The following is a 23200-nucleotide window of genomic DNA, read 5'->3' as shown; positions in this document are numbered from 1 at the left end:
CTGGCATTCCCAGGCGGTCTCTGTTAAATGGTTAATTATGGAAATTCATTTGGAATGTTAATCGATAATCATTTTTCTGAGTTCCATGCCTCAGCCATCGTGTCTAGTTGACATGCGCTATTTGTGTGTGTATATTTGGTTCACTACCATATGTAGAACAGGTGTCCATACGACTGGCTATAAAAGCCCATGGTACAGAAATGGGGGGCTCTCTTGCTCTGCCCACCCCACAAGACACAGAATCTTCATGCTGAGAAGCAGATGACATGTAGGCCTGGACACATGCTGGACAAAGACATGATTTACCAGCCAGGATCCAAGGAAAGATGGGTGAATCTCAACAATTAAGCTAATTATGGACAAATGGACAATTACTTTATAACTAATTATTGTATGTACCTGCTGCAATCTGATTCTTTTTAATGGACAATCCAAGAATAAATAGATACATTTTTTATAAGAATATCGTGATATTGATACTTTGAGAAGTCCTCAGTAGAAAAAAATAATACAGGAAGAGTATTTATTATTTTACAATGGTGAGCCTGCCAGTCCTGTTTTTTTTTTTTTAAATTAAGTTAGTGAATTTCTTCCGTGAACAAGGGGGGAGTCCTGACGAGCTGAACAGCTGTTGTTCACGTGTCAGTAAATTCACTAGTTTGCCACGAGAAGCAGAAAGGACCTACAGACTGAGGAAAGACAGGAAGCAGAGGTACTAACAAGGAACAGAATCACACAGGAAAAGAATCAGACGAACTGAAGACAGGACGTGCTGATAAAGAGAAGCCAAGGAATCTTAAGGTAAGCAAAATATGGATATAATTTCTTCTTTTGCTAAACAAAGTAATATTAATTTCAAAGTTAATGTAGGAGATGACATAGAAGTTTTGTGGCTCAGTTTATACAAAGAATGTGAATTGCAGAATTTACAGTTAACTTCTAAATTGGTAAATAGAGACAAACAGAAATTGAGAAATATTCTACATTTGGTAGATTTTTTTCATAGTCTTGTGTTAGAGATTTCTAAGCAGGAAAATAGTGTAGAAGTGTCAGACGGTGATACTGATTCTGACTGTAATGTGGAAAATGAACAAGAAGTAAGACACGTGTCTGTAACTGAAGGTGACCTTGGGTCTGACCAACAGACGGACATACAGAAACGTGACATGGGAGGAGACATAACTGACATACGAGAAACCGACATACTAGGTGATGTGGGAGGAGACGTGAGTGACATAGGAGGAACGGACGTAAAAGAGCCACTAAAAGTATCAGAGAATTCTGGAATTACCCAGGCTCAACTCCAAATTAAAATGAGGAAAAATTTGCTGAAATTATACAAAATCATGCCAAAATATGATGTCAAAATCCATGCCTGTAGAAATTCAGAGACATTTGAGAGCTTCTCTGATAAGTTTGATTTATCCAATGAGGAGAGGAATCAATTATTTAAAATATGCATTCCTGTGACATTGTCCAGACGTTTACATTTAATGCCCTGTGAAACTAACTCTCCTAATGGATGGGAAAATGATTCGGACAGATTAAGATATTTGATTTATTGTGTCACAAAGGATTTTCCCAACATAGAAGATCTGCAGAAACTAAGGATTGGTAGGAAGGAATGTACATATACATTCATGTCCATGTTTGAACGGTTGTACAAAGCTCTAATCAAAAATGGAAAAGTACAACATATGATAACAACTTTTGTACAAAAATTCAAATTCCTAAATTCAGTTTCCCAAGTTATGGCATCACAAAAAAATTGATTATTTGAATGTGCGCAGATGCTGGATTTTGTTAGAAAACATGAGAATCGTGAAAAGAAAATAAATCAAGCTAAACTTATAAAACCAGAAAAGGTAAAATCTTACCAAAAGCCAAAATCAAACTCTCCTAGACTGAGTCATCCCCATAGTGAACTCTATCAAATACGCAGAAGATTTCATATATGTTATAAGCCATATCAGCCAGTGCAAAGATCCATCTCTCCACAGAATGAGTTAATTCTCAGTCAGAACTGTGATTCTCTAAAAAGGAAAATGGCTGAAACTGATGGACAGAGACAGGTGAGACGACCAACTCACTGTGACGTCATGGAATGTGGACAGAAGAACAGGCAGTTCTCTGAGGTTTTGAAGGATAGAAAAATGTCTTTCCTAAATAGGGCATTTCTGGAGATATTTGAGAGAGACAGAAGATTTGGTTTAGGGAGTGGCTAAGGAAAAACTGTAATTATAATGTTGTATCAAAATGTAATACAATGTCTCAATATTTATTTATAATCTTATACAGTAAAATTGTAGTTACATAGTTTCTAATAGTTCATATATATATATATGTATATATATATATATATACACTTGTCTAAGTAGAGATTGCGTATAATTGTATTTATATATACTTTTATAAAATATATATATATATATATATATTATTTAATAAATTAGAATTTCATATATATAACTTTAAGTAGCAATATTTTGAATTACATTAGAACCAACCAATATATGTATAAGATATTTAAAGAATTCTGTTTCTGTATGAATTTGATATTTAATTTTATTTTCTTATATTTCCTTAGAGTTTTCATTCCAAAGCAGGATTTGATCAAAGAACACTAAAATGGATTTATTTCTTTATTCACACAGGAAGTGAAAAAATTGCATGATTTTATGTGTATAACATTTTAAAATAATAACAATATATCTAGTTGAACTATAATATATATGTAATACTTATTAATTCTTTTGTGTTGCTAATATTTTCTGTGCATGAAGTGTTCGTGCAAATTAAAGAAGCTTTACAGCATGACGTGTGACAGCTGCGGCCTTTGAACTTTGAGCTAATAGTATAGGATCCCATTCATTCTATTTTCAACTGATGTAACTTAAGACCGGGCAGCCAGTGAAAAAAGAATCTAAGACAAGAGTTTTTTCAAGTGTCTGAAATTCCAGTGACTTACTCTCATATTATATAATATGTACTTGGGGAATATTCAAAGAAATATAAAGATATTCAATTAATATGGCAATGCGCATTAATAAATTGGGATGCAACAATTTTGGGTTAAATATATATATATCTAAAACTTCATATGTGGAATGTTTGAGTTGAACAGATCTGTGAATGTCAGAGTGAAGGTGACAGATGAGTAAATCAGCAGCTGCTAAGTGTGATTGATGTGACAGAGGCCTCGTATGTTTGTATGTTTAAAAAAAAAAAAATGTTTCTTTATGTGAAGGTACAAAAATATATTTAATTCTGAGGAAATTATAATACATAATTAGGTATTATCTACATATTTATATTTCTATATTTCTTTAATAATTATTATTTCTTGATTTAACTAATAGTGGATAAGGGCAACCACACATCAAAATGGTTTACAAAGCAAATTTATATTTAGAATAATTTTCCACATGATAATATTCTTGAATAACTATAATATTATTTTTAATGGTTACCTAAATAGGTACACACCTCTCTTTAGTCAAATCTATGCTACTCATCAATATGAAATTTATGCACAATATTTCTAGAAGAATAATTATTTTTAATTGGGTTCTGATATATACATAAATTTTATAAAATAATATTTTTGGTATTAAGGGGGAAAATGTGTTTTTGATCCTGATTACATAATCACTTTTGATCAATACTTATTTTCCACACATTTTAATAAAGAAGAAATAATAATAAGGTACTATGGTATAATTAAGAAGGGTATTACATGCAAAGTTGCATAATTTAATATTTTTTGGTGGTACAAGGTTATGACAAATATGAAATCATCCAGATAATGGAGATATAAGGGTATTTTTTATGGAGAATATAATTACTCTGCATTTGTCATTAAAATTTAAAGGCCTTATTTTTATTCTTATTTTTACTCTTAATTTTATTTTTCATTTTTAAAATTTTATTCTTACTTTATACTTCTTATTTTTCTATTTTTTCATTTTTTAATTCTCATTTGATTTTATTTGAGTTCAATATCTCAATTGAGAAAACACATTAATATTTAATAAAGTAATGTCTAATACAAGAGTATTGCTTCATTAAATATATATTGCTAAGGAAAAAAATGTTTACATTTTCTGAGTAAACACAACAATTCATTCATTCATTTTTTCATTTATTCATTCATTCATTCATTTATTCATTCATTCATTCATTCATTCATACATTCATATATTTATTCATTTTGGTTCAGGAGTATACTGTAACGGGTCTGGGAGGCGGAACCTCTGAGATACTATACAAGGGGGCGGTCCTTGTAAGGGAGCGGGTGGCGACCAGGCAGGCAGTCACAGCAGGTGACCGGGACAGTCTCTGGAAGAACGGGCAGGAGGTCACGGCAAGTGACCGGGGCAGTCTCTGGATGAACGGGCAGATGGTCACGGCAAGTGACCGGGGCAGTCTCTGGGTGAACGGGCAGATGGTCACGGCAAGTGACCGGGGCAGTCTCTGGGTAAAGGGTTGGTACGACCTGTGGCGGCTGATGGTAGACGTGAGCTCCCAGGTGAGCAGGCGAGAGTCTCTGGATAAACGGGTGGTCACAACATGTGACGGTGGAGCCTCCAGGAAGACCAACAGACAGGCGGCAGATGAGCGCTCCCAGGTGAGCGGGCAGGAGTCACTGGACAGGCAGGTGGTCACAGCACGTGACGGCGGGGCCTTCAGGTAGGCTAGCAGGCAGGTAGCAGATGTGTGCTCCCAGGTGAGCGGGCAAGCTGGTCCTTAGACAGACTGACAGGAGTTGTAAGGCAGACCGTCGGACCTCAGGCTAGCAGGCAGGTAGCAGAATATCAGGCAGGAATAAGACAGCAAGCTGGCAGGAATCTGGCAGGTATCTGGCAGGTAACTGGCAACGGGACCTGAGGGCTGAAGCAGAGTGGTGAACAGTGCAACAACATTGCTCGGGCACCTCCATTTTGGAGGAGGTGCCTTATATATGGTGAAGTCCTCCGGCCATTGGCCGGGGACTCCTTAGGACGGCGCGCGCGGCCCCTTTAAGAGGGAGGGAGAGCGCGCGCGCCCTAAGCACAGTGGGCGGGAAGGAGCGCGCGCTGCCAGCAGAGCGGGATGAGGACGCCGGGCACGGAGCAGAGAGGTGAGGGGAACAGCGTCCCTGCCTAGCAGAGTTCAGGGACGCCGGCACTACAGTACCCCCCCTTTAGGCCCCCCCTTTTTTAGGCCAGACAGAAATTTAGCAAGGATGAGCGGGGCATGGATGTTCTCCCGGAGCTCCCACGTTCTCTCCTCAGGACCAAACCCCTTCCAATCTACTAGAAAAAAGGTCTTTCCTCTTACCCTTTTGGTGGCAAGAATGTTCTCTACCTCAAACTCGTCCTCAGCAGAAACCGGAGCAGGAGGCGTACCTGTAGACTTGGAAAAAGAGTTAAGTACCACAGGTTTGAGGAGAGATACATGGAAGGAGTTAGGGATCCATAGGTTGGCCAGGAGTTTCAATTTATAGGCCACCGGGTTGATCTGACTGATGACCTCCAGAGGGCCGATGAACCGAGGCCCTAACTTGTAAGAAGGTATCTTGAGTCGGACATATTTAGATGAGAGCCAGACTTTATCTCCAGGATGAAATTGTGGAGGATCCAGGCGTTTTTTGTCAGCGTATCTTTTCATCCGTTCGGACGACTGAAGGAGTGCGGATCGGGTACTCTCCCAAATGGAGGAAAATTTGCTAACGAGAGATTCCGCAGCCGGGTTGTCCACAGAGGTGGAGACAGGAAAAGAAATCCGAGGATGCTGACCGAAGACTACAAAAAACGGGGATTTGGAGGAGGATTCGCTCTCGTGATTGTTATAAGAGAACTCGGCCCATGGTAGGAGATGCACCCAGTCTGAATGATGGGCATTAACGAAGTGCCGGAGGTAACTGGTCAGGTTCTGATTGATCCGCTCCACTTGACCATTGGACTGTGGGTGGTAAGCGGAAGAGAAGTCCAGGGTGACGTCTAGCAGTTTACAAGTGGCTCTCCAGAAGCGTGAGGTGAACTGTACCCCACGATCCGACACGATGTGGAGGGGCAGGCCATGAAGACGGAAGATGTGACGAATAAAGTCTTTAGCTAGCTCGGGTGCAGACGGGAGGCCTGGCAGGGGAACGAAATGAGCCATCTTGGAGAAGCGGTCAGCGACCACCCAAATGACCGTACAACCGGCAGAGACTGGGAGGTCAGTTATAAAGTCCATTGCTATATGCTGCCAGGGGGCAGCAGGTACAGAAAGCGGAAGGAGGCGACCGGCTGGCAGATTTCTCGGAACCTTGTTGCGGGCGCAGGACACACAGTCAGAAACAAAGTCTATTACGTCCTTGTGCAGGGTAGGCCACCAGTAGTGCCGGGTAATAAGCTGGAGGGTCTTTTTCTGGCCGGCGTGGCCAGCCAGTTTAGACGAGTGACCCCAGTGAAGGATCTTCTCCCGATCAGGTACTGATACGAACGTCTTTCCGGGAGGGAGACGATTTAGACTCACGGGAGCCACCTGCATTACTCTGGCGGGATCGATGATGTGTTTCGGATCTTCCTCGAGATCAGACACCAGAAAGGATCGAGACAAGGCGTCCGCCTTGACGTTTTTGTCAGCCGGGCGAAAATGAAGAACAAAATCAAAGCGAGCAAAAAACAAGGACCACCGGGCTTGGCGCGGGTTAAGTCTCTGGGCATGCTGGAGATAAGCCAAGTTCTTGTGGTCAGTGTAAATTATTACCGGGTGAAGAGCCCCCTCGAGCAGGTAACGCCACTCCTCCAATGCCAGTTTGATGGCCAATAACTCTCGGTCTCCTATGGAATAATTGCGCTCTGAGGAGGAGAAGAGTTTAGAGAAGAAGCCGCAAGTTACCATCCTCCCGGAAGATGATTTTTGAGTAAGTACCGCTCCGGCTCCAGAGGAGGAGGCGTCAACTTCCAGGAAGAACTGCTTGTTGCCGTCCGGGCGATGCAGCACCGGGGCGGAAGAGAAGGCCTGTTTTAAGGAAAGAAAGGCCTCCTCTGCTTCGGGCGGCCACTCTTTGGGATTAGTACCCTTACGGGTGAGCGCGGAAATTGGGGCAGTCCGGGAAGAGAAGTGCGGTATGAAGAGGCGGTAGTAGTTGGCGAAGCCCAGGAACCGCTGAATGGCCTTCAACCCCTCCGGTTGAGGCCATTTCTCGATGGCAGAGAGTTTCTCTGGATCCATTCGTAGGCCGGTCTGAGAAATAATGTAGCCCAAAAACGGAAGCGAGGTCTGCTCAAAGAGGCACTTCTCGTATTTAGCGAAGAGGTGATTCTGCCTGAGCCTGAGCAGGACCTGACGAACGTCCCTCCGGTGAGTCTGGAGATCCGGAGAGAAGACCAAGATGTCGTCCAGGTACACCACTACGCAGGAGTAGAGAAGGTCCCGAAAGATGTCATTGACCAACTCTTGAAAGACGGCAGGAGCGTTACAGAGACCAAAGGGCATTACCAGATATTCATAGTGGCCGTCCCGGGTGTTGAATGCCGTCTTCCATTCATCCCCCTGACGGATACGAACCAGGTTGTACGCCCCACGGAGGTCCAGTTTGGTGAAGATTCTAGCCCCCCTCAGACGATCAAATAACTCCGGAATGAGCGGAAGGGGCTTACTTATTCTTCACCGTGATCTGGTTAAGGCCTCTATAGTCTATACAGGGACGGAGAGAGCCGTCCTTCTTTTTGACGAAAAAGAAGCCTGCTCCCGCCGGGGAGGTAGATTTCCGGATGAATCCCCTGGCCAGATTCTCCTCAATATATTCGGACATCGACCGGGTCTCAGCAGCGGATAATGGATAAATACGCCCACGGGGAGGAGTAGTACCGGGTAACAGGTCGATAGGGCAGTCGTATGGTCTATGAGGGGGTAGTGTCTCTGCCTCCTTTTTATTAAAGACATCAGCATAAGACCAATAAGGAATCGGAAGTCCAGGTAGATTAGCTGGGGTAGGAGAAGGACTGACGGGATGGACGGGAACCAGACAGGTCTTATGGCAGTCCTGTCCCCAGCGAAGGACTTCTCCGGTCTGCCAGTTAAGCACGGGTGCATGTCTCTGGAGCCAAGGTAGACCTAGCAAGAGGGCGTGAGAGAGTCCAGGCAGAACATGAAAGGAGATACTCTCAGAATGCAGCATTCCCACCTGCAGAGTAATGGATTCGGTGATGAGTTGGATGGGGCGTGGTAAGAGACCCCCATCCACGGCAGCAACAGACAAGGGTACAGCCAGAGGTTTGGTGGGGATGCGGTATTTCTCTACCAGGGACTGTGAAATAAGATTCCCGGCTGCTCCAGAGTCAAGTTGGGCTAGTTCGAAATAACGGTTCTCCCCGCAGACGATTGAGACTGACAGCAGCAGAGATGGAGAGGATTTATTCTTGTCTAGGTCGACCTCTCTGAGCGAACCTAGACACAGGCGTTTCCCGACCTCTCCGGGCAGGCACGGATCCGGTGCTCCTTACTGCCACAGTAGAAGCAGTTCCCCTCGGCACGGCGTAAGTCCTGACGGGTTTTGACCATCTTGGTCTGGTCGACCTGCATAGGCTCAGGAGAGTGTAGCTGGGGAGAGACGGAGGGAGTGACGGGTTTCTGAAAAGTAGGAGCTAGACGTGGAAACCTCCTCTCACGGGTGACCTCTTTGGCACGCTCCAGGAGCCGTAGGTCAATCCGGGTGGCAAGAGTTATTAGGTCATCGAGAGTGGTAGGAATGTCCCGACCGGCAAGTTCATCTTTAATACGGCCGGACAGACCCTCCCAGAAGACGGATACCAGAGCGTCGTTATCCCAGGCCAGCTCCGAGGCAAGGGTACGGAACCGTATGGCATATTGGCCCACGGTGAGACTTCCCTGATGGAGGCGTAGCAGTGATGATGCGGATGAGGTCTTCCGTCCGGGTTCGTCGAAGACTTTCCGGAAAGCCGTGAGAAAGGCAGGCAAGTCGGACACCAGGGGGTCTCCTCTCTCCCATAGAGGATTTAGCCAGGCCAGGGCCTCCCCGGTGAGATGGGACATGATGAAGGCAATTTTGGCCCGGTCGGAGTTAAACTGGTGGGACAGGAGTTCAAAGTGCAGGGTGCACTGATTTATGAAGCCCCGAGCCTGGGCGGAGTCGCCTCCGAAGCGAGGAGGTGCAGAAAGCCGGGGTCCGGGGTAGGAAACCATGGTATTAGTGGGCAGCGGAGCTGCCGGATTGCGAGTCATGGCACTGGCGGAGGTTGCTGGCGGAGCAGTCAGAGTGTCCAGGTGAGAATTGACATTCCGCAGGTGACCCAGGATGGACTCCTGTTGGGACATCTGACGGGACAGTACATGACACAGGTCCGAGAGCGAGGGAGCTTGGGTGCCACCGGGTTCCATGGCCCGAGCAAACTGTAATGGGTCCTTGTAAGGGAGCGGGTGGCGACCAGGCAGGCAGTCACAGCAGGTGACCGGGACAGTCTCTGGAAGAACGGGCAGGAGGTCACGGCAAGTGACCGGGGCAGTCTCTGGATGAACGGGCAGATGGTCACGGCAAGTGACCGGGGCAGTCTCTGGGTAAAGGGTTGGTACGACCTGTGGCGGCTGATGGTAGACGTGAGCTCCCAGGTGAGCAGGCGAGAGTCTCTGGATAAACGGGTGGTCACAGCATGTGACGGCGGAGCCTCCAGGAAGACCAACAGACAGGCAGCAGATGAGCGCTCCCAGGTGAGCGGGCAGGAGTCACTGGACAGGCAGGTGGTCACAGCACGTGACGGCGGGGCCTCCAGGTAGGCTAGCAGGCAGGTAGCAGATGTGCGCTCCCAGGTGAGCGGGCAAACTGGTCCATAGACAGACTGACAAGAGTTGGAAGGCAGACCGTCGGACCTCAGGCAAGCAGGCAGGTAGTTGATGTGCGCTCCCAGGTGAGCGGGCAAGCTGGTCCTTAGACAGACTGACAGGAGTTGTAAGGCAGACCGTCAGACCTCAGGCTAGCAGGCAGGTAGCAGAATATCAGGCAGGAATAAGACAGCAAGCTGGCAGGAATCTGGCAGGTATCTGGCAGGTAACTGGCAACGGGACCTGAGGGCTGAAGCAGAGTGGTGAACAGTGCAACAACATTGCTCGGGCACCTCCATTTTGGAGGAGGTGCCCTATATATGGTGAAGTCCTCCGGCCATTGGCCGGGGACTCCTTAGGACGGCGCGCGCGGCCCCTTTAAGAGGGAGGGAGAGCGCGCGCACCCTAAGCACAGTGGCCAGGAAGGAGCGCGCGCTGCCAGCAGAGCGGGAGGAGGACGCCGGGCACGGAGCAGAGAGGTGAGGGGAACAGCGTCCCTGCCTAGCAGAGGGCAGGGACGCCGGCACTACATATACATTCTTTGATATTATTGGTTTAATAAAGATATAAAAACTTGTTTTTTCAAAATACACTGACACCTATTGGTTGGAAAAGGTAATTACACCTATGACATAAAAATGTTCTATCATATGGAGAACTTGATTGATAATGAATTATTATCTATTATTGTTTATTATTCCAAACATAATTTATTTTAATATTTTGATAATAATTAGATGGATATTACTGATTGCTATGGTACGCTGTGATATTATAGGTTAGGAAAAACTGCCAGATTTGGTATCAGATTAGGGAATGAAGACTTCAATCAAGACATCGCAATTATGAATTCTATCTTAATAAAGACTTTTAATTTTTATAAATCAAAGAGATTCTCAAAAGTTACAAGAAGAAGCAACTGATATCCGGACGTCTCAGAAGGTAACAGATGTGAATGCTGAGTGTTATAATAGACTGTGTCCATTACATACAATACAATTCACACCACTGATCACCAGGATGGCAGAGGATGATGATCCTATATGTACTGTGTTGTGTTCAAGTTTCATCACGTTCCAGTGGTTTCTTATCACCTGCAACGCTTCAATGAAAGCTGGTGAACAGGTAATACCTGGCATATGTGTCCTGCATATAAAGGACTGAGTACTGGTTATGGTACTATATAAAGCAGGAATTTTCAGTTAAAGTCCTTTTATTCTCAAAAAGGGGGAAATGTTAAATGGTTAATTATGGAAATTCATTTGGAATGTTAATCGATAATCATTTTTCTGAGTTCTATGCCTCAGCCATCGTGTCTAGATGACATGCGCTATTTGTGTGTGTATTTTTGGTTCACTACCATATGTAGAACAGGTGTCCATACGACTGGCTATAAAAGCCCATGGTACAGAAAGGGGGGGCTCTCTTGCTCTGCCCACCCCACAAGACACAGAATCTTCATGCTGAGAAGCAGATGACATGTAGGCCTGGACACATGCTGGACAAAGACATGATTTACCAGCCAGGATCCAAGGAAAGATGGGTGAATCTCAGCAATTAAACAATTAAGCTAATTATGGACAAATGGACAATTACTTTATAACTAATTATTGTATGTACCTGCTGCAATCTGATTCTTTTTAATGGACAATCCAAGAATAAATAGATACATTTTTTTATAAGAATATCGTGATATTGATACTTTGAGAAGTCCTCAGAAAAAAAAAATAATACAGGAAGAGTATTATTTTACAGTCTCCCATCCAAGTACTAACCAGGCCCTACCCTGCTTAGCTTCCGAGATCAGATGAGATCAGGCGTGTTCAGGGTGGTGTGGCCGTAGGCAGAGACATGCCTCTCACTTGCTGCTGAAGGCTAAACCCTTCATCGCGGTAATGTGACAGAAAGAGCACGCTGGACCCGTAACTTGGGGGCGGAGCGATACGTCCAGGGGTGAATGAAGGAAGAGGGTGAGATGGTTGCCAGTGACTTTGAGCTGCTCTTCAGGGGGGAGGGTCATGTTGTCTGCAAAGGTCTTCTGCTTAGGGTTACCGGTGATTGCCTCCAGCCACGCGGGAGACGCTGGTCCTGGTGAAAAAGAGCCTAGTATTAACCGGTTCAGGACCGCCCACTGTACATAAACGTCGGCGCTGCCTGGGCTCTGTGCAGCGCCGACGTTTAAAAACAGTGGGTTTTCCCGCAGCGCTCAGGACCCCCAGTGTCCTGCTAGCGCTGCGGTACTGGTTCAGAGCGATAGCTCTGACATGTGGCATCATGGGGACCTGATTGGATCAGGTCCCCATGATGTTAACCTGTTCCTATCTTCTATATGCCGCGATCCATAGCGATCGCGGCATTTAAAAGATAGGGACAGCCGGTGGTCGGCGATCGGGACCCCCCACATACCTGTCAGCGGCGGGGATCCCGGTGCTGTGACCTCTGACATCATCGAGACCTGATTGGCTCAGGTCTCGATGATGTCAGCGTCACACCAGCCAATCAGAGACATCACCAGGGAAGTTTGTTTTAGCAACAAACTTTCCCGGGCGATCTGCCTGATAAATGCAGTTTCTCCTCCGATCTCAGTGAGAGAGCAGAGGAGAAACAGTGTGACAAGAGCTGTCAGCCTTGCCACTGTGAAAGTAAAAAAAAAAATAAAATAAAAAAGAAAGTAAGAGTTAGGGTTAGTGAGTCTGTCAGATCAGTCAGTCCTGTCAGATCAGTCCAGTCAGATCTGTCAGTCCTGTCAGATCTGTCAGTCAGATCTGTCAGTCCTGTCAGATCTGTCAGTCAGTCAGTCCTGTCAGATCTGTCAGTCAGTCCTGTCAGATCTGTCAGTCAGTCCTGTCAGTCCTGTCAGATCTGTCAGTCAGTCAGTCCTGTCAGATCTGTCAGTCAGTCCTGTCAGATCTGTCAGTCAGTCAGTCCTGTCAGATCTGTCAGTCAGTCAGTCCTGTCAGATCTGTCAGTCAGTCAGTCCTGTCAGATCTGTCAGTCAGTCAGTCCTGTCAGATCTGTCAGTCAGTCAGATCTGTCAGTCAGTCAGTCCTGTCAGATCTGTCAGTCCTGTCAGATCTGTCAGTCAGTCAGTCCTGTCAGATCTGTCAGTCAGTAAGATCTGTCAGTCAGTCAGTCCTGTCAGATCTGTCAGTAAGTCAGTCCTGTCAGATCAGTCAGTCAGTCCTGTCACATCAGTCAGTCAGTCCTGTCAGATCAGTCCGGTCAGTCCAGTCCGGTCCCGTCCTTTCAGTCCGGTCCGTTCAGTCCAGTCAAAAAATATAAAAATAAAATGGCCCGTCAGACTTATACCGCAGAGGAGGTGTATGCCCTGCTGTGTTCTGACACTGATGACAGCGCAATCTCAGATGGAGATATGGATTTTGAGGGCTTTAGTAGCGGCGACACTGAGAGCCCAGAAATGAGCAATGATTCTGTTCCATCCTCAAGCCCAAGGACCAGTACAGCAATAGGGGCAAATAGCGCTACTGGAGAAACGTCTCCAAATCAGGGAACACTGCCCAGTACAAGCGCTGTCCCTGCTACTAGTGAATTGGCGCACGCCAGTGTACAAGGGGCGTTGCCACATGATCTAGCATTTCCCAGATGGGAGGCTTCAGATTCGGCTGCTCCATTCAGCCCTGATTTCAATGCCATTCCTGGTATAAATGTGGAGGTGGAAGATTTTGGACCAATTCATTTTTTTAATTTGTTTTTTACAGACAGCTTGCTAGAGCATATTGCCGTGCAAACAAATTTATACGCGTCCCAATTCATAAGCCAGAATCCCCGATCTTACTATGCTAGGGCAAATTTATGGACACCAACTAATGTCCCGGAAATAAAAAATTTTTTAGGACTTACATTTGCCATGGGGCTTGTTGAAAAACCGAGCATTCGATCCTACTGGTCCAACCACCCTGTTCAAGCCACCCCTATGTTTTCAGTCATTCTGCCTAGGACCCATTATGAAATGCTCATGCGGTTTTGGCATTTTAACGACAATAGTCAATGCCTGCCCAGAAATGCCCCAGAACATGACAGGTTATATAAAATTAGACCCATCATTGAAAATTTGTCAGAAAAATTCTTAAGCCTCTACACCCCAACACAAAATATTTCTATAGACGAGTCCCTTGTAAAATTCAAAGGAAGACTGCACCTCAAGCAATTTATCCCATCTAAAAGGGCAAGGTTTGGAATAAAGCTCTATAAAATGTGCAAAAGTTCAACCGGATACACATCCGCTTTTCGCATATATGAGGGGAAAGATAGCCAACTAAACCCACCAGGATGCCCTACTTATCTGGGGACATCTGGAAAAATTGTTTGGGAGCTGATAAGTCCATTTTTTCAAAAAGGCTACAATCTATATGTGGACAATTATTACACCAGCATACCCCTATTTAAAAGTCTGGTTGAACACAACATCGGGGCTTGTGGGACCATCCGTAAAAAACGTCTAGGGTTTCCACAACCATTGGTCAACCAAAAGTTTCAAAAGGGGCAGTCAGGGACTGTACGCAACGGAGATCTGCTTGCCCTGAAATATAGGGATAAGAGGGATATTTTTGTCCTCAGCTCGATCCACACAGATGCCACAAGGGCCACTGTAGAACTAGGATCCACCACTCCGAAGCAAAAACCTGTGTCAGTCATTGACTACAAGAAACACATGGGGGGTGTGGACCTTGCAGACCAGGTTCTACAGCCATACCAGGTATCAAGAAAGTCCTATACCTGGTATAAAAAGTTGGTTATTTATTTGTTTCAGGTGGCCACATACAATTCTTTTGTGTTGTACAAAAAAGCAGGAAATTCAGATCCTTTTCTTGATTATCAAGAAAAGGTAAGTGAAAATCTTGTCTTTCAAAGTGTTAGCCCCGCTCATCCATTAGAATCTGAGGATGTGAAAAGACTCACTTAGCGACATTTTATTGCACTTATTCCAGCAACGGAAACAAGAAGGAACCCCCAGAAAAGATGTTGTGTATGTACTAAGAGAGCAATGAGGCGTGATACCCGCTACTATTGCCCACAATGCCCATCATTGCCAGCCTTATGCGTCACTGACTGCTTTAAAATCTTCCACACAGAACCACGTTTTTAAACTGTAAAAATGTATCCCAATTTGTCATTCAAACATTTGGTTCATTTAGTGAATGACACATTCGAGTAGAGCTCACTTAATTTCCAGGGGGGGTTCTCCAGAATCTAAACCTTCCATTGCGTGCTTGTTTCTGGAAATCATCCATTGAGTTAAAATGGTCACTAAACCCATAGATGAATTCCCAGAGGGGTTTCATTTCCAAAATGGGGTCACTTCAGGGGGGATTCTTTAGCTCTGGTACTCTGAAAAGTGCCAGAACAGCATAATCCCCCCTGAAGTGACCCCATTATAGAAATGACACCTCTGTGGGAATTCATCTATAGGTTTAGTGACCATTTACCTATCTACTTATTTTCCCACCACTAGATTAATTTATACAGAGGAGTAGATTGTAAAATTCGGTCACTTGTTGTGGGCTTCCTCTGTTTAGGCACCTCAGGGGCTCTCCAAATGCAACATGGCGTCCGCTATCCATTCCAGTCAAATTTCCATTCCAAAAGTCAAATGGCGCTCCTTACCTTCCAAGCCATGCCGTGCGCCCAAACAGTGGCTTTGCACCACATATGGGGTATCAGCGTGCTCAGGAGAAAATGCACAACACATTTTGGGGTCCATTTTTTCTGGCTGCCCCTGTGAAAATTAAAAATTTGAGGCTAAAGTAGCAGTTTTGTGTTAAAAATGTGTTTTTTTATTTTCACACTTCAACATTATAAAATTCTGTGAAGCCCCTGGGGGTTCAAGGTGCTCACCACACATCTAGATAAGTTCCTTGAGGGGTCTAGTTTCCAAAATGGGGTCACTTGTTGGGGGTTTCCTCTGTTTAGGCACCTCAGGGGCTCTCCAAATGCAACATGGCGTCCGCTATCCATTCCAGTCAAATTTCCATTCCAAAAGTCAAATGGCGCTCCTTACCTTCCAAGCCATGCCGTGCGCCCAAACAGTGGCTTTGCACCACATATGGGGTATCAGCGTGCTCAGGAGAAATTGCACAACACATTTTGGGGTCCATTTTTTTCTGGCTGGCCTTGTGAAAATTAAAAATTTGAGGCTAAATTAGCAGTTTTGTGTTAAAAATGTGTTTTTTTATTTTCACACTTCAACATTATAAAATTCTGTGAAGCCCCTGGGGGTTCAAGGTGCTCACCACACATCTAGATAAGTTCCTTGAGGGGTCTAGTTTACAAAATGGGGTCACTTGTTGAGGGTTTCCTCTGTTTAGACACCTCTGGGGCTCTCCAAATGCAACATGGCGTCCGCTATCCATTCCAGTCAAATTTCCATTCCAAAAGTCAAATGGCGCTCCTTAACTTCCAAGCAATGCCGTGCACCCAAACAGTGGCTTTGCACCACATATGGGGTATCAGCGTGCTCAGGAGAAATAACACAACACATTTTGGGGTCCATTTTTTCTGGCTACCCTTGTGAAAATTAAAAATTTGAGGTTAAAGTAGCAGTTTTGTGAAAAAAAGTTAAATGTTGATTGTTTTCTTCCACATTCCAAAAATTCCTGTGAAGCACCTGAAGGGTTAATAAACTTCTTGAATGTGGTTTTGAGCACCTTGAGGGGTGCAGTTTTTAGAATGGTATCACTTTTGGGTATTTTCTGTCATAAAGGCTCCTCAAAGTCAATTCAAATAAGATGTGGTCCCTAAAAAAAATGTTTTTGTAAATTTTGTTGTAAAAATGAGAAATCGCTGGTCAATTTTAACCCTTATAGCTTCCTAACAAAAAAAAATTTTGGTTCCAAAATTGTGCTGATGTGAAGTAGACATGTGGGCAATGTTATTTATTAACTATTTTGTGTGATATATCTCTCTGATTAAAGGGCATGAAAATTCAAAGTTTGAAAATTGCAAAATTTTCAAAATTTTCGCCAAATTTCCGATTTTTTCACAATCAAACGCAAGTGATATCAAAGAAATTTTACCACTATCATGAAGTACAATATGTCACAAAAAAACAATCTCAGAATCAGGGGGATCCGTTGAAGCGTTCCAGAGTAATTACCTCATAAAGTGACAGTGGTCAGAATTGAAAAAATTGGCCCGGTCACGAAGGCAAAAACAGGCTCTGGCGCGAAGTGGTTAAAAGTAAAGAAGCAACAATGCTGGAGGCCCACGGTGATCAGAAGGATGTTGGTATTTTGCAGAGATTAAATAGCGCAAGAGAGAAAGCAAATGAAAAAAAGAAAAGAGAATGAATGTGTGCACTTGTGAAAGGGAATGGAAAAAAGTCATAGAAGAGAGTGCCCCCTGCTGGTGGAAGGAAGGAAAAGGCAAATGCCTACAGCACCTGGTATTCCCAGGTGGTCTCCCATCCAAATACTAACCAGGCCCAACCTTGCTTAGTTTCCAAGATGAGACAAGATCAGGCATGTCCAGGGTGGTGTGGCCGTAGGCAAAGACCAGCCTCTCATTTGCTGCTTTTCTACTTTGACGTCTGGCTGCCGGCTGCCCTTTCCAGTGCTCAGCAAGACCAGGTCCTTTTGTGCTTTCCCTTCTCTTCAATTTTTTTTGCTGGCTTCCTTAAAAGGTCTTGTAGACACAACGCCCCACTCAGAGCCGCTGAGCTCACTGATCGGCTGCAGCGCTGTCGACGGAACGTCAGCTTCACGGCCAATGCCACAGGCCGGGAGCAGAGGCGAGACTCACCGGTAGACCTGGGTAGGGTGAGTAGAGCGCGGTTAGTTGCTTTCTAATAGCCTGCAGCCGGGGATTAACTTTTAATGAAAGGGAACAATCCCTTTGACTATCTGCAGCACGCCACAACTAGGAAGCGCACTCTCACACACAAGCCAGCATGCACACGTGCTCGCACGTGACAACACCCCCTATCTGCCCCTATGCGTCAGACTCTCCTGCCTGTTTTATGATTTCATGGCCCTAGCAGGAATCACCCCCCCCCTCCCCAATTCCTTCCGCACCTTCCTTGCCTTCCTTGCACTGAGGTTAGTTCTTTGTCAGCCGTCTGGCTTGGTTACACAAGCTTCTTGGCAGAGAAACATGTTACTTCTGCTGGCCCTCGCTAGGCGGCCGGCATCCAAAACCTTCCCTGGGCACCTGCTGTAAGCCTGGCCCCTTCACGGCCCCGGTTGCTTTTAATGCCATCATTTCCACACGGCGAGCTGCGGATTCAATAGGCACTCCTAGCCGTGGCAAGGAGCTCGGTTTCAGGCCTGCGTGGTAGCGTACTTAGCTGCCAACTGGCTCAGAGGCCTTGGGGCTTCCATCATCTAAATTACTTAAGGTCGGTGTCCGGCAAGGCGCCGTTCCATGCTAGCCGAGCAGGGCAGTAGGGCAAAACGTCATCAAAATGGTCTACAGCACCCGGTGTTCCCAGGAGGTCTCCCATCCAAGTACTTTTCGAGCCCAGCCCTGCTTTTCTTTCGAGATCAGACGAGATCAGGCGTATCCAAGGTGGCATGGCCAGTAGACGCTGCTCGATCCATCGCCCGGCCAGCCTTTCTCAGGATCACTTGGTGGCGAGCAATCTGGCCGTGACGGGGCGGGCTCCGAAGGGTCCATGCAAAGGCTGTGCCGTCCCTACAGGTGTGGTTTGTTTAGCAGTGATTCACCCGCCGCATCAGGTGTCTTCAAAAATGGCTCGGCGCAGGGTCTCCTGCAGGCTAAACCCTTCATCGCGGTAATGTGACAGAAAGAGCAAGCTGGACCTGTAACTTGGGGGCGGAGCGAGACGTCCAGGGGTGAATGAAGGAAGAGGGTGAAATGGTTGCCAGTGACTTTGAGCTGCTCTTCAGGGGGGAGGGTCGTGTTGCCTGCAAAGGTCTTCTGCTTGGGGTTACCGGTGGTTGCCTCCAGCCACCCGGGAGACGCTGGTCCTGGTGAAAAGGAGCCTAGTATTAAAAGTAAATAAGCAACAATGCTGGAGGCCCACGGTGATCAGAAGGATGCTGGTATTTTGCAGAGATGAAATAGCACAAGAGAGAAAGCAAATGAAAAAAAGAAAAGAGAATGAATGTGTGCACTTGTGAAAGGGAATGGAAAAAAGGCATAGAAGAGAGTGCCCCCTGCTGGTGGAAGGAAGGAAAAAGCAAAAGCCTACAGCACCTGTTATTTCCAGGCGGTCTCCCAACCAAGTACTAACCAGGCCCAACCCTGCTTAGCTTCCAAGATCAGACAAGATCAGGCGTGTTTAGGGTGGTGTGGCCGTAGGCAGAGACAAGCCTCTCTCTTGCTGCTTTTCTACTTTGAAGTCTGGTTGCCGGATGCCCTTTCCAGTGTTCAGCAAGACCAGGTCCTTTTGTGCTTTCCCTTCTCTTCAATTTTTTTGCTGGCTTCCTTAAAAGGTCTTGTAGACAGAACGCCCCACTCAGAGCCGCTGAGCTCACTGATCGGCTGCAGCACTTTCGACGGAACGTCAGCTTCACGGCCAATGCCACAGGCCGGGAGCAGAGGCGAGACTCACCAGTAGACCCGGGTAGGGTGAGTAGAGCGCGGTTAGTTGCTTTCTAATAGCCTGCAGCCGGGGATTAACTTTTATTGAAAGGGAACAATCCCTTTGACTGTCTGCAGCGCGCCACACCTAGGAAGCGCACTCTCACACACAAGCCAGCATGCACACGTGCTCGCACGTGACAACACCCCCTATCTGCCCCTACAACCTCTCCGTCACCATGCGTCAGACTCTCCTGCCTGTTTTATGATTTCAGGGCCCTAGCAGAAATCACCCCCCCCCTCCCCAATTCCTTCCTTGCCTTCCTTGCACTGAGGTTAGCTCTCTGTCAGCCGTCTGGCTTGGTTACACAAGCTTCTTTGCAGAGAAACATGATACTTATGCTGGCCCTCGCTAGGCGGCCGGCATCCCAAACCTTCCCTGGGCACCTGCTGAAAGCCTGGCCCCTTCACGGCCCCGGGTGCTTTTAACGCCATCATTTCCACACGGAGAGCTGCGGAGTCAATAAGCACTCCTAGCCGTGGCAAGGAGCTCGGTGTCAGACCTGCGTGAAGGCGGCGGGGTAGCGTACTTAGCTGCCAACTGGCTCAGAGGCCTTGGGGCTTCCATCATCTAAGTTACTTAAGGTCGGTGTCCGGCATGGCGCCGTTCCATGCTAGCCCAGCTGGGCAGTAGGGCAAAACGTCATCAAAATGGTCTACAGCACCCGGTGTTCCCAGGAGATCTCCCATCCAAGTACTGTCTGAGCCCAGCCCTGCTTTGCTTCCGAGATCAGACGAGATCGGACGTATCCAAGGTGGTATGGCCAGTAGACGCTGCTCGATCCATCGCCCGGCCAGCCTTTCTCAGGATCGCTTGGTGGCAAGTAATCTGGCCGTGACGGGGCGGGCTCCGAAGGGTCCATGCAAAGGCTGTGCCGTCCCTACAGGTGTGGTTTGTTTAGCAGTGATTCACCCGCCGCATCAGGTGTCTTCAAAAATGTCTCGGCGCAGGGTCTCCTGCAGGCTAAACCCTTCATCACGGTAATGTGACAGAAAGAGCAAGCTGGATCCGTAACCTGGGGGCGGAGTGAGACGTCCAGGGGTGAATGAAGGAAGAGGGTGAGATGGTTGCCAGTGACTTTGAGCTGCTCTTCAAGGGGGAGGGTCGTGTTGCCTGCAAAGGTCTTCTGCTTGGGGTTACTGGTGATTGCCTCCAGCCACGCGGGAGACGCTGGTCCTGGTGAAAAGGAGCCTAGTATTAAAAGTAAAGAAGCAACAATGCTGGAGGCCCACGGTGATCAGAAGGATGCTGGTATTTTGCAGAGATGAAATAGCGCAAGAGAGAAAGCAAATGAAAAAAAAAAAGAGAATGAATGTGTGCACTTTTGAAAGGGAATGGAAAAAAGGCATAGAAGAGAGTGCCCCCTGCTGGTGGAAGGAAGGAAAAAGCAAAAGCCTACAGCACCTGGTATTCCCAGGCGGTCTCCTATCCAAGTACTAACCAGGCCTGACACTGCTTAGCTTCTGAGATCAGGCCTGTTCAGGATGGTGTGGCCGTAGACAGAGAAAAGCCTCTCATTTGCTGCTTTTCTACTTTGACGTCTGGCTGCCGGCTGCCCTTTCCAGTGCTCAGCAAGACCAGGTCCTTTTGTGCTTTCCCTTCTCTTCAATTTTTTTGCTGGCTTCCTTAAAAGGTCTTGTTGACAGAAGGCCCGACTCAGAGCCGCTGAGCTCACTGATCGGCTGCAGCGCTGTCGACGGAACGTCAGCTTCACGGCCAATGCCACAGGCCGGGAGCAGAGGCGAGACTCACCGGTAGACCCGGGTAGGGTGAGTAGAGCGCGGTTAGTTGCTTTCTAATAGCCTGCAGCCGGGGATTAACTTTTAATGAAAGGGAACAATCCCTTTGATTGTCTGCAGCGCGCCACACCTAGGAAGCGCACTCTCACACACAAGCCAGCATGCACACGTGCTCGCACGTGACAACACCCCCTATCTGCCCCTACAACCTCTCCGTCACCATGCGTCAGACTCTCCTGCCTGTTTTATGATTTCAGGGCCCTAGCAGGAATCACCCCCCCCCTCCCCAATTCCTTCCGCTCCTTCCTTGCCTTCCGTGCACTGAGGTTAGCTCTTTGTCAGCCGGCTGACTTGGTTACACAAGCTTCTTTGCAGAGAAACATGTTACTTCTGCTGGCCCTCGCTAGGAGGCCGGCATCCAAAACCTTCCCTGGGCACCTGCTGAAAGCCTGGCCCCTTCACGGCCCCGGGTGCTTTTAACGCCATCATTTCCACACGGCGAGCTGCGGAGTCAATAAGCACTCCTAGCCGTGGCAAGGAGCTCGGTGTCAGGCCTGCATGAAGGCGGCGGGCTAGCGTACTTAGCTGCCAACTGGCTCAGAGGCCTTGGGGCTTCCATCATCTAAGTTACTTAAGGTCGGTGTCCGGCAAGGCGCCGTTCCATGCTAGCCGAGCTGGGCAGTAGGGCAAAACGTCATCAAAATGGTCTACAGCAGCCAGTGTTCCCAGGAGGTATCCCATCCAAGTACTGTCCGAGCCCAGCCCTGCTTTGATTCCGAGATCAGACGAGATCAGGCGTATCCAAGGTGGTATGGACAGTAGATGCTGCTCAATTCATCGCCCAGCCAGCCTTTCTCAGGATCGCTTGGTGGCGAGCAATCTGGCCGTGACGGGGCGGGCTCCGAAGGGTCCATGCGAACGCTGTGCCGTCCCTACAGGTGTGGTTTGTTTAGCAGTGATTCAACCGCCGCATCAGGTGTCTTCAAAAATGTCTCGGCGCAGGGTCTCCTGCAGGCTAAACCCTTCATCGCGGTAATGTGACAGAAAGAGCAAGCTGGACCCGTAACTTGGGGGCGGAGCGAGACGTCCAGGGGTCTACAGCACCCGGTGTTCCCAGGAGGTATCCCATCCAAGTAATGTTCGAGCCCAGCCCTGCTTTGCTTCCGAGATCAGACGAGATCAGGCGCATCCATGGTGGTATGGCCAGTAGACGCTGCTCGATCCATCGCCCGGCCAGCCTTTCTCAGGATCGCTTTGTTATGATCTGCTACAGAGACTAAGGAAAGAAAGGAGCTCTATCCCTACAATAGAACTAAACTAGATCCCTACGATGTAACGGGGAACCTGATCCTGCGATCAGACCCGCTAAAGTCCTCGGCTAGTCTGAACGCAGACCTATAGATGTGAGGGAGGGATCCCTACAAGATCTAGGGACTGGGAAAAGTTGGACACCTCCTAGCAGAAATAGTAGAAGTCAAAGACAAACACACAACAAAAAGGCATAGGGGTCAGAAGACCTAGCAAAACTAACAGAGAACGGCAACAGAGCAACAAGCTAGCTCAACAGTAGTAAATACAAATGAAGTCCAGCAAAGCCAGGAGGGCGGAGCCGGATAAAATAGGCAAAATGGTCATGTGACCAGCAAACTAAAAAAAACCTAACAGGAGAGTTGTAACAGTACCCCCTCTTCTAAGAGGATCCTCCGGATCCCCTAGGCCCAGGCTTACCAGGAAACCTCCTGTGAAACGCTCGGACAAGTCTGGGGGCAGAAACATAATCCGCTCTCACCCATGAGTTATCCTCAGGTCCGAAACCCTTCCAAGCGATGAGATACTGCAAACTCCCTCTATACCGTCTAGAATTTAGGATGCGGGAAATTTCATATTCCCCGTCCTCCACCACCGGAGGAACAGTGGCAGAGGCGTCCCATCCGACACATCAGCTTTTTTCAACAGAGAAACATGAGACACCGGATTAATCCTCCAGGACGTAGGAACCTTCAGCCTAACAGCAGATTGGTTAACTATCTGAAGTACCTTAAAGGGCCCTACGAACTTGGGACCCAATTTTTTAGAAGGAATCCTCAAT

The 23200-nt window shown here is 47.0% G+C and overlaps 7 pseudogenes; all 7 read right to left on the bottom strand.

Annotated features, from left to right (window-relative positions):
* Positions 1-17197: 17197 nt before the first annotated feature.
* LOC141268809 (5S ribosomal RNA) lies at positions 17198-17316 on the bottom strand (annotated as a pseudogene).
* A 915-nt stretch (positions 17317-18231) lies between these two features.
* LOC141268163 (5S ribosomal RNA) lies at positions 18232-18351 on the bottom strand (annotated as a pseudogene).
* A 621-nt stretch (positions 18352-18972) lies between these two features.
* Positions 18973-19091, bottom strand: LOC141267892 (5S ribosomal RNA; annotated as a pseudogene).
* Positions 19092-20024: 933 nt separating this feature from the next.
* Positions 20025-20144, bottom strand: LOC141268366 (5S ribosomal RNA; annotated as a pseudogene).
* Positions 20145-20764: 620 nt separating this feature from the next.
* Positions 20765-20873, bottom strand: LOC141270273 (5S ribosomal RNA; annotated as a pseudogene).
* A 942-nt stretch (positions 20874-21815) lies between these two features.
* Positions 21816-21935, bottom strand: LOC141270092 (5S ribosomal RNA; annotated as a pseudogene).
* Positions 21936-22203: 268 nt separating this feature from the next.
* On the bottom strand, positions 22204-22323 carry LOC141268557 (5S ribosomal RNA; annotated as a pseudogene).
* Positions 22324-23200: the final 877 nt, after the last annotated feature.

This window comes from Phyllobates terribilis, unplaced genomic scaffold (genome assembly GCF_046119375.1).
Source record: "Phyllobates terribilis strain yellow unplaced genomic scaffold, ASM4611937v1 Scaffold_4__5_contigs__length_816908805, whole genome shotgun sequence".
Classification (NCBI taxonomy): Eukaryota; Metazoa; Chordata; class Amphibia; order Anura; family Dendrobatidae; genus Phyllobates; species Phyllobates terribilis.
Note: the sequence above shows the minus strand (reverse complement) of the source record. Positions and strands in the feature narration are given on the sequence as shown.